Genomic DNA, 13,593 nt, shown 5'->3' with positions numbered 1-13,593 from the left:
CATCAACATTAAACCTTCAAAACTGTGATTCTGAGCTCATATTTAACATCAAATTCCGCCTCTATGTTTTTGTCAGCTGATTTTATTTTGAGAGATCTGTAATCTGCAGAAAAACAATAATTTATCATAAAAGTTGAATTGTTTTAATCCATATATATTTAAGTAGCCGATGGTTTAGAGGCAGATACACCTTTAAGACAGTGATCAGGCATCTGCAGCAGACTTCTGTAACATGACTGCATAGTGTTCCTAAAATAAGAGTTATTTGGGATTGATTGGTGCTGCCTGGTGCAGCAGCATCAATAAGCATTCTCTCTAAAGTGCAAATCCCTCACATCATCCTGTGCCAACTGCAGCACAAATTAACTAAGAGGATTCAGATGAATAATTGATTAAGGTTTGTTGTGGGATTAACAGACCGTCAACACTCTGAGCTCTCCACTGTGAGTCTGTTTACTAGTCAGGAAATGCCGTCCTCATTACCGAAATCCTCAACACAATGAACTGGGAGCTTTTACTTCCAGCGGGGTCGTATCCATTTATGGAAATGTCTTTCACTATCTCCAAACTAACAGGTGTGAAAGTGTTAACTTTCTCAGTCTGAATCTGGAGTTTTGTCTTCATGTGGGAAACATGTGGCAGCTGCATGTGTGATTAAGTGTGCTTCTTCTTCATTCTCCAGCAGCCACAGGCGGTGGTTTCTGAGCAGGAAGAGTCTTTCTCACAGTTTCTGAAAATAGCCGATGTATCCACCATGACGACAATGTATCCCCAACTATCTTTTCTGGTTTTGCTTCAATGTATTTGTTATATGAGTCTAAATAGAAAAACTAAATGGCAGCTGAGAAGTGCATGTACAAATGAATATATGCTGCTAAAATAAGTAGCTTTTAGCAGTGGAGCTCCTCACTGGGGATTGAGAGAACTGCTGTCAGCTCAGCTGTGATTTATAGCAAGTTACTGCCTTGTTAAATGCTTAATGAGAAACAGTGAAAGCCACATAATAGATCATGATTTGATAATCATGATCTGTTGAAATAGTTGGCTGCTGAGCTGTTAAACTTATAAAGAGTGCTTGTAAAGTTTTGAATGAGCTGAATGTAACAGCTGGAATCAGCAACAAAACTGAATGTACAACTGAACTGAGGACTGTGAGTTAGAGGAATGGTGATAGATTGACTTACTGACGTGTATTTGAATAATACTACGATTACTTAGTTTAGCACAAAAATGAACAAGCTAAATCTTCAAATCAAACTGGACCAAACTATTGGAAGCAGCAAAGTGATTCATAGTGTTCAGCTTTAAGCTGAGACGCTGACTGAGATCAACATACACCTGCCAGCCAAAACCAACTATCAACATGGGCAAAACAGGGAAATGACACTAAGAGACGCTCTGGTCTCACCCAAACTCGCTTGACACACATACACACACACACACACACACACACACACACATAAACACAAAAAGACGCCTCTGGAGAGAAGGACTCTCGCCCTCCTGGTCAAAAGGAAGAGGGGAGGGAGAGAGGGAAGCTGGCTTTGTTCACAAGCTGAGCTTTGAGGATGGTTGCTATGGAGACCAGCCTCAAATCTGTCAGTTGATGAAGGGCAGGCAGTCTGCTGCAGCGAGCAAGTGCGCGCACATACACACATACATACACAAGCACACACTGACACACTGACACACTTGCTGCACTCACAACACCTGCAGACGGCACATCACTGCAGCACTGCGTCAGAAGATACAAAGCTGACCAATCAGCATCCTTTTTTCATCACACACCTCTGAGCTCGGGCCAATCAGAGCTTCTTTTTCACTGCAGTGTACACCATCCACCAATCAGGAAACGTCTTTCCAGATGTGGCTGGAAAATATGGCTAACCGATGGCCAAATTGTTTTGAGTTTTTATTGTAATTGGGAGTCCAGCAATGTTTTAATTGTTTTAATTGTTGTTAATTTAATGCCCAAAATTTCCCCATTTGTTATTTCTGGCTGCAGCTGTGCAGATATTGTTGTAGCATTTGGTCATGACTCACTAACTGCATTTGAAATGGTGAAAGAGTGAAAGACAATGAAAAGTGGAAACATCAACTGTATGTCTCCCTGAGAAAGGAAGGAAATGACCAGAATGGGAGAGAAAAAGATAGAGAGCGAGTGGTGTGAATATGGGGGGTGGAGAGAGAGAGAGTGCAGAGGGGGATCTATGTCGCTCCCCTGACCTACATTCACTCTGTCAGTCATTTTCCACTACAAGACCAAACTATAGAAACTATTGTATGATATACAGATGTGTAAAGGTGGATCCAAATGTGTCCTTGGTCAGCATGTCTCATACTGGGTCAGCTGGGATTGAATCAGATTTAAGCCGACGAGTTCAAGCTTTGGCTGGTTCAGGATGGCATTACATGGCAGAATGATTATGAAAAACATGTGGGGGGGGAAGATCTGTGTCACCTCTTCTGCATTAACCTACATTTTACCGTAATCATTGATCAACTAAATGGAAATAGTCCAATCTGCATCAGTAGTGTGTTTCACTGGTAGTGGGTCTATATGTGAGTGAGGGCATCAGCCACCATGTCATGGTCTGATGCTCTGGTCGTGCAGTAAATCATGTGATGCCGCTTCAGGTACACACATATCTCAGTGTTTCCACAAAAGAATGAAATTCAGATTATTCCTCCAGGCAGCAGACAGTGTTTTGTACACAGCTGGTGTTTCTATTGATTGTATTGATCATTTTCATGGTGGCACATATCCTGTCTCTCCTCCCTTTCATCTTTGTCCTGTTGTAAGGGTCAAGTTTCCTCACAAACAAGAAGACGGAGAACAACAGGAGGAATTTAGCAGGAAATCTGTGTTCAGCTCCTCAATAGGTATTTAAATCAGGGCACTAAAAAACAATCTCTTTTTATTTGGTATTTGGTCGTGACCCCTGGATCAGGCAGGTCTATTTTAATCATCTGGTGCCCTGTAGCAAGTGAGAATCAACTGTTAAATCTCAAAAACATCCATGATAGAAGTGAATGCAAGGGCCAAAAGACAAACATTACCCAAGCAAATCAAATCAGATCTGCCATAAAAGCTTATTCATGCTTTCATCTCAAGCATGCAAGATTACTCTAATGCACTTTTCTCTAGCCTAAAAAAACAGCTGATTGACAGACTAAAACTTATTTAAAATTCTACTGCTAGATTCCTGTCCAGAAGGGAAAAGTGGAAACATGTTACTCTGGTTTTCCATATTTTCCACTTTGGGTTTGTTAGATGTTTACATAGTCATAAGAAAATTATGCAGCTTGTTTTTTAAAACCATATTAACTGTTTTTGTTTGTTGTGAACACAGTTTTAACATATCATCACCTTCTTAGATAATGTGTTGAACTTGATGATCAAATCACAAGTGAACAGCACTAAATACAAGTTTAAATGACCACCAAGATGCATTGTGATCAGATACCACTTGCTGAGGTGGTCTGGGACACATTTGACCATATATCTGTTGCCATGTAAACGTTAATGCATTCTGATATAACAAGGATGAAACTAGAAAATATGTCATAAATGCAGGTCATGATTGTTGTTTTAGGGCCATTGCCAAACGACTTTGTGCTGCTGATCTCAACAGTTGGAACACATGTACAATGTATATTCATTCTTGAAACAGTTTTGCTAGCCCATGCGAAACAAATCTGGCACTTCTCTGGCGACTGACTGTGTAATAACTTCCCGTTAAAAGGGAAGCAACGTTGGCAGTAAGAAAATCTGAACATAAGTGGTAAGTTGCACAATTTGGCAGGATGTATAATAGACATTGATGTGTCTCTGTTGTCCACTTGTGTTCAGATCACTACAAAGAACATTAAAACGAAGTGCTACCTAACTAATCATTCATTTCCACTTGTGTTTCTGTTCACCTGGTTAATGTCTAATATTCACTCTCTTTTAGCTCTATTTTTGGTCTCCACCATCTCCTGAGGGAAATATATCTTTAGCTGCTAAATGCTCCACTATGTTCACCAGCTGGTTGCTAACCCCTGTTTGCCATGTGGTACTAATCAGGTAAATCTCTCTTTCTCTCATGTTCTGCCTGTATTCAACTATGGGTGGATGTCTATTTCCTCCTGTTCCACTTCTCTCTGTCACTTCCACTTTTCCACACTGCCAAAATCCCTTCATTCACACCATACCTGAACAATGATCTTACTGACCTCAGTTCAATCGGTCCCTAGATGCCTTTCATTAAATATCACTGCATCACTGCCATTCAATCTTTACTACTATACAGCCAAGCCATCTCCTCCCCATCACCACCATGACCTCCATGGTATCTAGTGGGACTCATCCAAAGGTTTTCATCAACCACCTGCTGGCTCTGCTCCACCAGCAGCAGCATCTAGATGCCTATTGAGGATTCCTCACATCATTGGAGTCTAATCACCAAAACTCCGTCACTAACATCAATAAATATTGTTATACACTTCCAATTGATCTCTCTATATTGAACTACTGAGTGAGAGCTAATGCTAATGCAGAGCTTAAACTGTGGGATGTAATTCCCAAAGAAATAAATTGGCATTTAAATTTTTAGAATAGTAATATTATAGTAATTGTAATATTTTATGTTCCCCATCTCTGTATTGCTGTTTAGTACTTTGCCTGACTACTACATTACTTTGTACCTATTTTTGTTTCAGTTATTGTGAAGCACATTGAGCTACATTTGTTGTCAATTATTAACACAATTATTACTGTTTTATTCAAACAATGTTACTGAACAACGTTTATGGAAAAATTCGTAGTCACACGTATTTTTTATGTGGTTGTATGAGTGTGTGAGCTGTGCGTGCTGGAGTCTCTTGCAATCACTGAGGAATGTGTGTTTGTTTGCATGTGTGCATGTGTGTGTGTGTGTGTGTGTGTGTGTGTGCAAACAGCTGCAGTCCTAACAAGGGCCTCCTCTCCACCAACAAAGAGCTGGAAGCTGGAGCCACTGGGTAACCCCACATATTCTCGCCCTCCTCGCCTTTGCCTCCATTCTGCCCACAGCAGTCAGGTCAAAGGTCAGTATGTGTGTGTGTGTGTGTGCAGCCGTGTGTGTGTGTGCTTTTGGGGGTGCCTCCTGTTTCTCCACCCGCTTATTGTCATGGCGACAGCAAAGCAGTCGAGCCAGTCGAGAGCAACTTCATAGCTTCTTGTGTGTGTGTGTGTGTGATGTGTGTGTGTGTGTGTGTGTGTGTGTGTGTGTGTGTGTGTGTGTGTGTGTGTGTGGCCACTACGCCTGTAGCCGACAGAAAGATATAGGTCACTCAAGAGAAACAGAGCAGTCAGGCATGAGTGGGGCACTGCAGGGTGTGTGTTTGTGTGTCTGTGTATGTGTCTCTATGTTAGTGTCATGTATATGTTTGTGTGTGTGTTTACATGTCTGTGTGTGTGATAGCATGATGGTCAACTATGTGTGCCACTGTCACATCATCACATTTTCATCCCCCCCATCCCCCCGCAGCAGCAGACATGCTGACTTTTGCAGGAGATGAAACAAGACGCTGATTTTCCTCTCAAGGTCATGAGAATGCATTGTGCTCTTTGTGAGGGTATGTGTGGGGGGCTGTCATTGGCTACTTTTGGGGACAAATTGCAGACTAAATACCAGTTAACTGGTGAGGATTTGTCCAAGACAAGAGCTGTGTGAAATGAGTGCAAATCTGTGAAATGTCCTCAAAAGTAACCTAAGACAACATGTGTGTGAGTGTGTGTGTCTGTGTGCGTGTGTGCTTGAATTGATTGTGGTCGCTGATTGGCGCCTCCAGCACTGACTACAGGGAAACTTGATCAGGACACCACTAAAAATACCTCTTCCTGCCTCTCAGCGAGGGTGTGACATCACATCCTGCCCCCATGAATGAACACTGTTAGTGTGATCAGTAGCCTGAGTGTCCCTCCTTCCTTCACTGTTTCCTCTCTGTTCTTAACACCTTGTGCAGCTTCTTTGATCTCTGAGACTGTAAACAGCTGCAAAATATGACCTTTTTCAACATCTTTAGGATGTAATGGAGCTTCTGTCCTACTGACAGTATCATGTGATAATGTTCATTGTCACAAAATTGATATATTATCAACCTTAAATTGATATACCTAATGTGTGCGCAAGCAGTTGGCTATTTACATGTCAAAATAATATTCATTTCAACATGACACTTTGTTCACCACCCAGTCACTCTGAGTGGTTTATCAGAGAGAGATTTGACAGTGAAAACAGCTGCCTGCAGCTGCAATGAAAGTGGATCAAAACAATAAAGCCATGGTCTGTAAAACAAGGAGCTAATAGATGTTAAAACAGCAGTGAGGGGAAACTGCACAGTGAAGTGTATCAGGAGACCACACGGGTGATCTTCTACCATCATAATATCAATGTTTTGATATTCTTGGACTTTAAACTTGTTCATTTTGTATAGTCTCTGTTTATTAAATCATTAAAGATGTCATATTATTGCATATACAATATAATATATACAATACCTGTAAAAAAAAAAAAAAAAAAAAAAAACAAACAAAAAAAACAAACCATATTTGGCTTTAATGTTTTGTAACATTCACTATACAACATTACACCTGCACCTTGTCCTTGTGTATGTACTGTATTACTACAATGTGTGTAGTAGTATGAAGCTATTGTTAATTTTATATATGTTATGTATATGAATATGTTATAATATTGCATTATATTACTTATATCCCTCTATAATAATACCATTACTATATTGTTACTACTGTGTTATTTACATATATTATATGCTATTTAATGTTATTTTCTTCCACTTCTATTATACATACTTTATGTCATAGTATTAAATTATTACTGTATGGTGTGTGTGTGTGTGTGTGTGTGTGTGTGTGTATATTATACATACTGCAAATATAATGCTATATTATGTATACTGTATTTATTATTAATACTCCCACCCATATTGTACCTAGTCCACACATGATTGCTAGAGTTGCACAACTGAGCTTCTCTAGTATAAATATTTGCACATCTCATAATCTGAGGTATTGTATTTAATATATTGTATGTAACTTTACAAATGTACTTTTACTAATATCTTTAATTTCCTTATTTATTTTTGTCTATAGTATATTTTTTATCTGGTTTCTCATATGTTTTAGTCTGTAAGGAGATAAGATGTTAACTTCCCCCTGGTGTGATCAATAAAGTCTTATCTTATCTGATAAAGTATGTTGAGTCATTTTCAGTCTTCCTCTGTCTCATCACTCATGGAGTCTAAAGGAGCTCTGTTGCGCCATCCACTGGCAGCAGCAGCAAACTGCACAAGTCAGAGCATCCGTCTACTTATGAATTGATTTCATGGTCACACGCCCACAGATCCACAGTGAGAGCGACACATGTGTATCCACAGCGGTTGGAGACACACACACACACACATATCCACAGCGGTTGGAGACACACACACACACACACACACACACACACACACACACACACACACACACACACACACACACACACACACACACACACACACACACACTCACACACAGGATATTTGATTGAAATGGCAGGTGTTGCTGGTCATTGCCACCACTCTCCGGCTGTATTCCCAGGGTCCCCTTCTTCCTCTCCCTCTTTCCCTCCTTCTCAACTCTCTTCAGCTTTTCATCTCTCTTTCTCTCTCTTCATGGGCAATAAGGAGTTTTAGATGCTAATGATATGCTCTAATGCAACAAAGGCTTAGAGGCCCCCTTAGAGAGCCTCTTTGGACGGGGACACACACACAGACACACACACACACACACACACACACACACACACACACACACACACACACACACACACACACACACACACACACACACACACACACACACACACACACACACACACACACACACATGTGTCATCAAGCACAAACACCAGCTGTTCTCTGTTGGCCTCTTGTTACATAGACGCCCTGAAAGATTAGGCTTCTCTGGTCCTTTTTCAATTTCCACACCTACACACACATGCATATAATACACACATATAAAAATACACACACTTGTTGTTTAACAAGCATGAACAAACAATGACTCACAGTGCCCATGTTTCATTAGTTTGAAATATATATGTCATCTTGTAGATTTCAGGGTAAAATTGACTCAAACTGACTGTGTTTTTTCTGCTGGTGTGAATAATTGATGATTGAGAACTGATAATGGAAAAGAGCATGTGTGTGACAGACACACACCATCTGCTGACGCACACACACATGCATGCACCGTGCTATCACACACTGTCACTATAAACACACACATACACACAGGCGGATCATTAACATCTGGCACAGATGGCCATCTTAAACACACACACTGGTCTTTGTGTGATAAACCAGCAGGTCCACTGGTTTCAGTACAGGACACACACAGATACAGTACATCTGCACCATAATGGAGTATATTACAACTTTGCTTACAACCCGAATTTGCTATCCTTTGCTTATAAAGAGACTGTTAGTGTTAGTTGTGAATCAAAAAGCTTCATCACTTGATTATTCAGAAGAACTCATAAGCATATCTTCACTACTAAAAGGCTGCTGTGTGTTGACCACCACCTGTATGAGCTTTCTTCCCGTTAAAAGGGAGTGTTTCCTTGCTGCTGTAGCCAAGTGCTTACTCATAAGGGACTGTTGGGTCTTTGTAAAATAAATAGTACAGTCTAGACCTGCTCTTTATCAAAAGTTCCCTGAGATAACCCCTTTTGTCATTTGGAAAGAAAGAAAGAAAAATGAAATAATCCCCCCACATTTGAAAGCAACCTGCTTGCAGTTGTGCCCCTTCCTGCTGGATGACAGAACTACATGTGTGTGAGTGTTAGAAGAGACCAAACTTAACCCTTGTTTTTCTGAACCAGAGCCCAGAGATGTAACATCAGATGGAGAATATCAGGAGAGCAGAATTGGAGTAAAGCATTCTTTTAAACACTTTATTAATGAGTTCTATCTGGTTTAAAAACACAATAACAGTTGTATATTAATTCACACAATAATCCATAACGCCGCCCCTCATCTCTGACCTATACAATCTACACAATATGTGCTTATTTGTTGCTGCAGCAGCTTTAAGAGCCAGGATATCCTTAAGATAAGTCCCCTCTTATCTTGACTTGTATTCCTTAGCAACAAACAAACAAACAAATTATGTCTACAACATATTGAAAAGTATTATGTGCTGAGAAAACTCATGTTATATCAATCATCTTTACTTCCATAAAGGGGGTTATATTTTTGATCTGTCGTGCAGGATATCGCAAACACTCCTTTTCTTGTCATGACATTTAAAGGACAGAAAGGCTGTGGCAAAGGAAGAAGTCATCCATTTTTGGAGCTGATCCAACAATATTTAAAGGGAATTTGTTACACTTACTTACATTTCATACTACACTTGCTCATATGTTAAAGACTGGCACGTGCTCCCCATCATTTTCTGCCACTGGGTGTATTTTTGTGCAGGTCTGGATTGACAAGCAGCCCTTAAAACCCTTGAAATAACAATTTTAGGCAATTGTGCGTCCTTGCATCCACTTTGAGTGCTCTCTTTGTTGAAAATAGGTTTCATTTATTTTAAAGACAGGGATCTGAAACATCAACCTCCCTCTGTTTTACGAATCATCAGACTCAGTGAAGTGTATCATATTTTCATTTGTCTTTTATAATATAAGGCCCAGGAATTCACCAAAACATCTTACATTGTGATGCTTCACTGCTAAAATTCTACAAAATACCCCCTTTCACAGAGTATTGTATCGAAGAGGGGGGTTTTGTGCATTGGGTATTTTCCCCTATACAAGTTTTACTTTTAATAATTTATGAAAACAATAGCATCTTTCTCCATGAAATCCCCCCCTGCTTTACTTCTAAAATGATACAGACGTGTTTTACAGGATTTTCCACCACATGACCGACTGGGACATTCAGCAGTCTGTCAGCTAAACAGTCCACTATGTTATGTATGGTGATGTATTGTAAAATTGGGTCAGTCCAAGGAAGAAGAATTGAAGCCAAGACCCACACGCACTCAACATCTTCCATTTCCTCTTAACAACAATGTGTTCCCTTCACGCAAACACACACACACACACGCACACACGCACGCAAACACATAGAAGAACTACAGATACAAGCAAATTCTTTTACATTAAAAAAAACGCAGGGTGACCGACCCAGTTATTCCTGTGTTACCAAAGAAACAGGAGAAAAACATGACAGAAATGGGCCTACCGCCTATTGTGTCACACACTTTGTGCTCATGTGCACGCACGCACACACACACACACACACACACACACACACACACACACACACACGCATACACACACATACATTAAGTCTCTCAGGGTGTCTCCTATCCCTTATGTAACAGCTTGGTAGTACGTTCCAGGTTATCAGCTTACAATCAGATGAGCCAAGAAAGGCGTGACTCCCCTTCACTCCCTCTCTCAATCCCTTTCTCTTTGTCCTTCTCTCTCTCCTTTTCCACGTCTTCCTCGTCTTTCTGTTGTCTCGTAAGCCTTCTGTAATGCACAGGAGTGTGTGAGACTGACAAATGAATTGAAAAGAGACTGTGAAGCTAAAAAGAAAAGCTAAAGGAAGGCATAGGATGAAGGAAAAAAGAAAGAAAATATTTGAGAGAGAGAGAAGCTATCTGGAGGGAGTGAACGAGGGATTTACAGCAGGTCTGTGGCCATGACCCGGCTCCTTAAAAGGCAATCCAGCCCAGGTGATTACCTGCAACCTTCAGCCAATGACTGTGTAGAGAGTTGCCAACCTGCAAAAGTCTAATCTCTCCATTTTACTTTCCACTGAGGCCATATCTGGACACCTTGTACATGCACACGCACATGCACAACATTTTCATATCAGCAATAAAAGTGTGTATAAGTGTAATTGACGCTTTCATAAAGAGCTTTTACAGTAGCTTACACTGGATCTCTTCCATGCACATAAGCACAGTTAATGTTGTATATGTTGGTTGTGCGGAATCCAGCAACACAGTGTGTGTGCATGTGTGTATGTGTGTGTGTGTGTTTGATTATGTAACAGCACAAGGAGAATGCTGCACCTCTTGACCTACATTTCAGGGGTTTGACTCCATTCCACTGCTCAGGGAATCCCACATAATGAGTTGGACCAAGTACATACACACATATGCACATATACATGCGTGTACAGCACACACCCATGCACACACACACACACACACACACACACACTCAGACATCTTTTCCTAGCGTCTTTCTTTCTGAACTCTCTTCCCTTTTTGCCTCCTCTGCCAGAGAAAGACTCTTTGTGCCAGTTCTTCAAAACAAGTGTTTCCACTTTAACCCCCAACAGGAAGTGAATATGGGTGAAGAGGGAAGCAGGAGTGCAGCAAGGCCACAGCTTGTGCAAATCTATCACAGTCAATGTAACAAAGCAGAGGGAGAAGAGATGGTCTGGAAAGAAGGAGGGAAGGAGGGAGTGGTGTTTTATTTGGACAAACAGCTTAACAGATTTGTTAACCAAGCCTGACAAACAGATATATACACGCATGCAGTAACACACACAGCCACACACACACACACACACACACACACACATAGAGTCTAGGAGAGGAGAGGACATGGCAGTAACAGAGTACACGCATGAATGGAGTGAATCTGAAAGAGAAGGAATGGAGGAGAACCATTGACCGTCATATCAGCTCTGTTTTCGTCTGGGATATGTGTCGGGCGAGGCTGTTAGGTCAGGGTTGGGGAAAGAGGAGGGGGAGGAGGAACAGGAGGAGGAGGAGGAGATGGTGGTGGTGGGAAAGAGCAATGCCTGAGTCAGAGAGGGATCATGGATGAATCCTCCTCATATCCATGTCTGTCTTTTTTTCTGTATCAATGGCCGATTCTATTTCTCATTCACGGCCACTCCTTATTTTTTTTCCTTCATTCACCCGTAGTCTTATCTCTCCTCCCTCCTCCTCTCCTCTCTCCATGGCTCCTTTCCTCTTGCCGACTCTCTCCCTGACAAGTCTGGAGGGTGGTGAGGTGAGGGAATGTACTGCGGAGCTGAGTCAGTGACGGCAGGGCTCGAAGGCCATGCACAGAGAAACAAACTGCCAGGGGAGAGGACAGATGCCTGAATTAGAATCTGTTTATTAATTTCCTGTGGTACAGCACTGCGCAGCACATTCCTCAGATGATACAGGGACAAAGTTCAGATGAGAGTAGCTTCATTCAGACATTTTATGTGTACTTTATGCTCTCATGCTGCATGACTCATTATTTTAACATTTATGTATGCAACTTTATCAATGCCAGTGACATGACTCTGTGAATGGCAATGTCAGGTAAAATATCTCAAAAACTACTAAATGGATTGGTATGAAATTTGATACAATCAGCAAGTGGTAATATGCTAACATGCTAAACTAAGATAGTGAACATGGTAAACATCAGTATGCTAATATGTCACTGTGAACATTTAGCTCAAAGCAGCCTTACTGAGCTTCTAGCTTGACAAACCTTAAGGTGTCTAAAAATATCCCTCAACATTCAGTTTATAAGACATGAGTGTGACAAAAAAATTTGAGGAAATGTTACTGATTGTTACTATCATAGCAAAAACTGGTAATTCACAGAAAGCAGGCCTCAACATTTATAAAAACACTCAACTCAGGAAAATTTAAATGACACTAAAACAGGAACTCGCTGATGCTGTTGGCCCAGTTTGGAAAAAACAGAAAGGGTATGCTGATGACAGCTAAACAGCCTCGCCAGGCGCCTGTCCTCATGACTAACATGCACACTGACAGAGCAACCAATACAAGTAAAGATGTTGCACAGAGAGCGTCAGTTTGCCCAGATATGGTTTTCTACAACTCAACCAATGCCAGTATGTGAAGTTGTATCGTGGTAGTGTCTGCGTCTATACCTGTTGACTGTTAACCTTATATGGTGCCTTGACATGAACAAAGAGGAAGTCCCTGTCTGTCTGCAGCAAGAAAAAAAAAGTGACAGCATTGTGGTTCCAGTAGAGGGTCAGCAGCTGTAGGAGGCAGCACAGGGCAGCATCAGCTGCAGCCCACACAGAGGCTCCGGCCATAGGAAGTGGTCTGAGTGCAGGTTTTCATTTCTACTTCTTTTATTTTTCATACATAAACACACATACAATAAACTAGTCCCATGCTTCATCCCACGCACGACTGTGAAATAGAATACTAAGAACAGGAAGTAAGCTCTTTTATTAGTATGTTTCCAGTCATTAAAAGACACATCTCAGGTTTGAATCCACCCACATCTGTACTTTAGTGACTGACAAATACTCAGTAGCTTACAGGCCACACATTGAGTACACAATCCTTCATTATTATCATCATACACACGCAAAGACACACACAAGCGTTTATTCTGACTGAGAAGGAAATTGGAACGTCCTCCTCTGCAGTTTCCAGTTACTGAAACACGAGTGAAAGAGAAGTGAAAGCTTTCGAGTTGTGAATTCCCCTATAATCACGCGCACACACACACACTGACACACACACACACACACAGACACACACAC

This window comes from Scomber japonicus, chromosome 18, assembly GCF_027409825.1.
Source record: "Scomber japonicus isolate fScoJap1 chromosome 18, fScoJap1.pri, whole genome shotgun sequence".
In the NCBI taxonomy this organism is placed as follows: domain Eukaryota; kingdom Metazoa; phylum Chordata; class Actinopteri; order Scombriformes; family Scombridae; genus Scomber; species Scomber japonicus.
Note: the sequence above shows the minus strand (reverse complement) of the source record.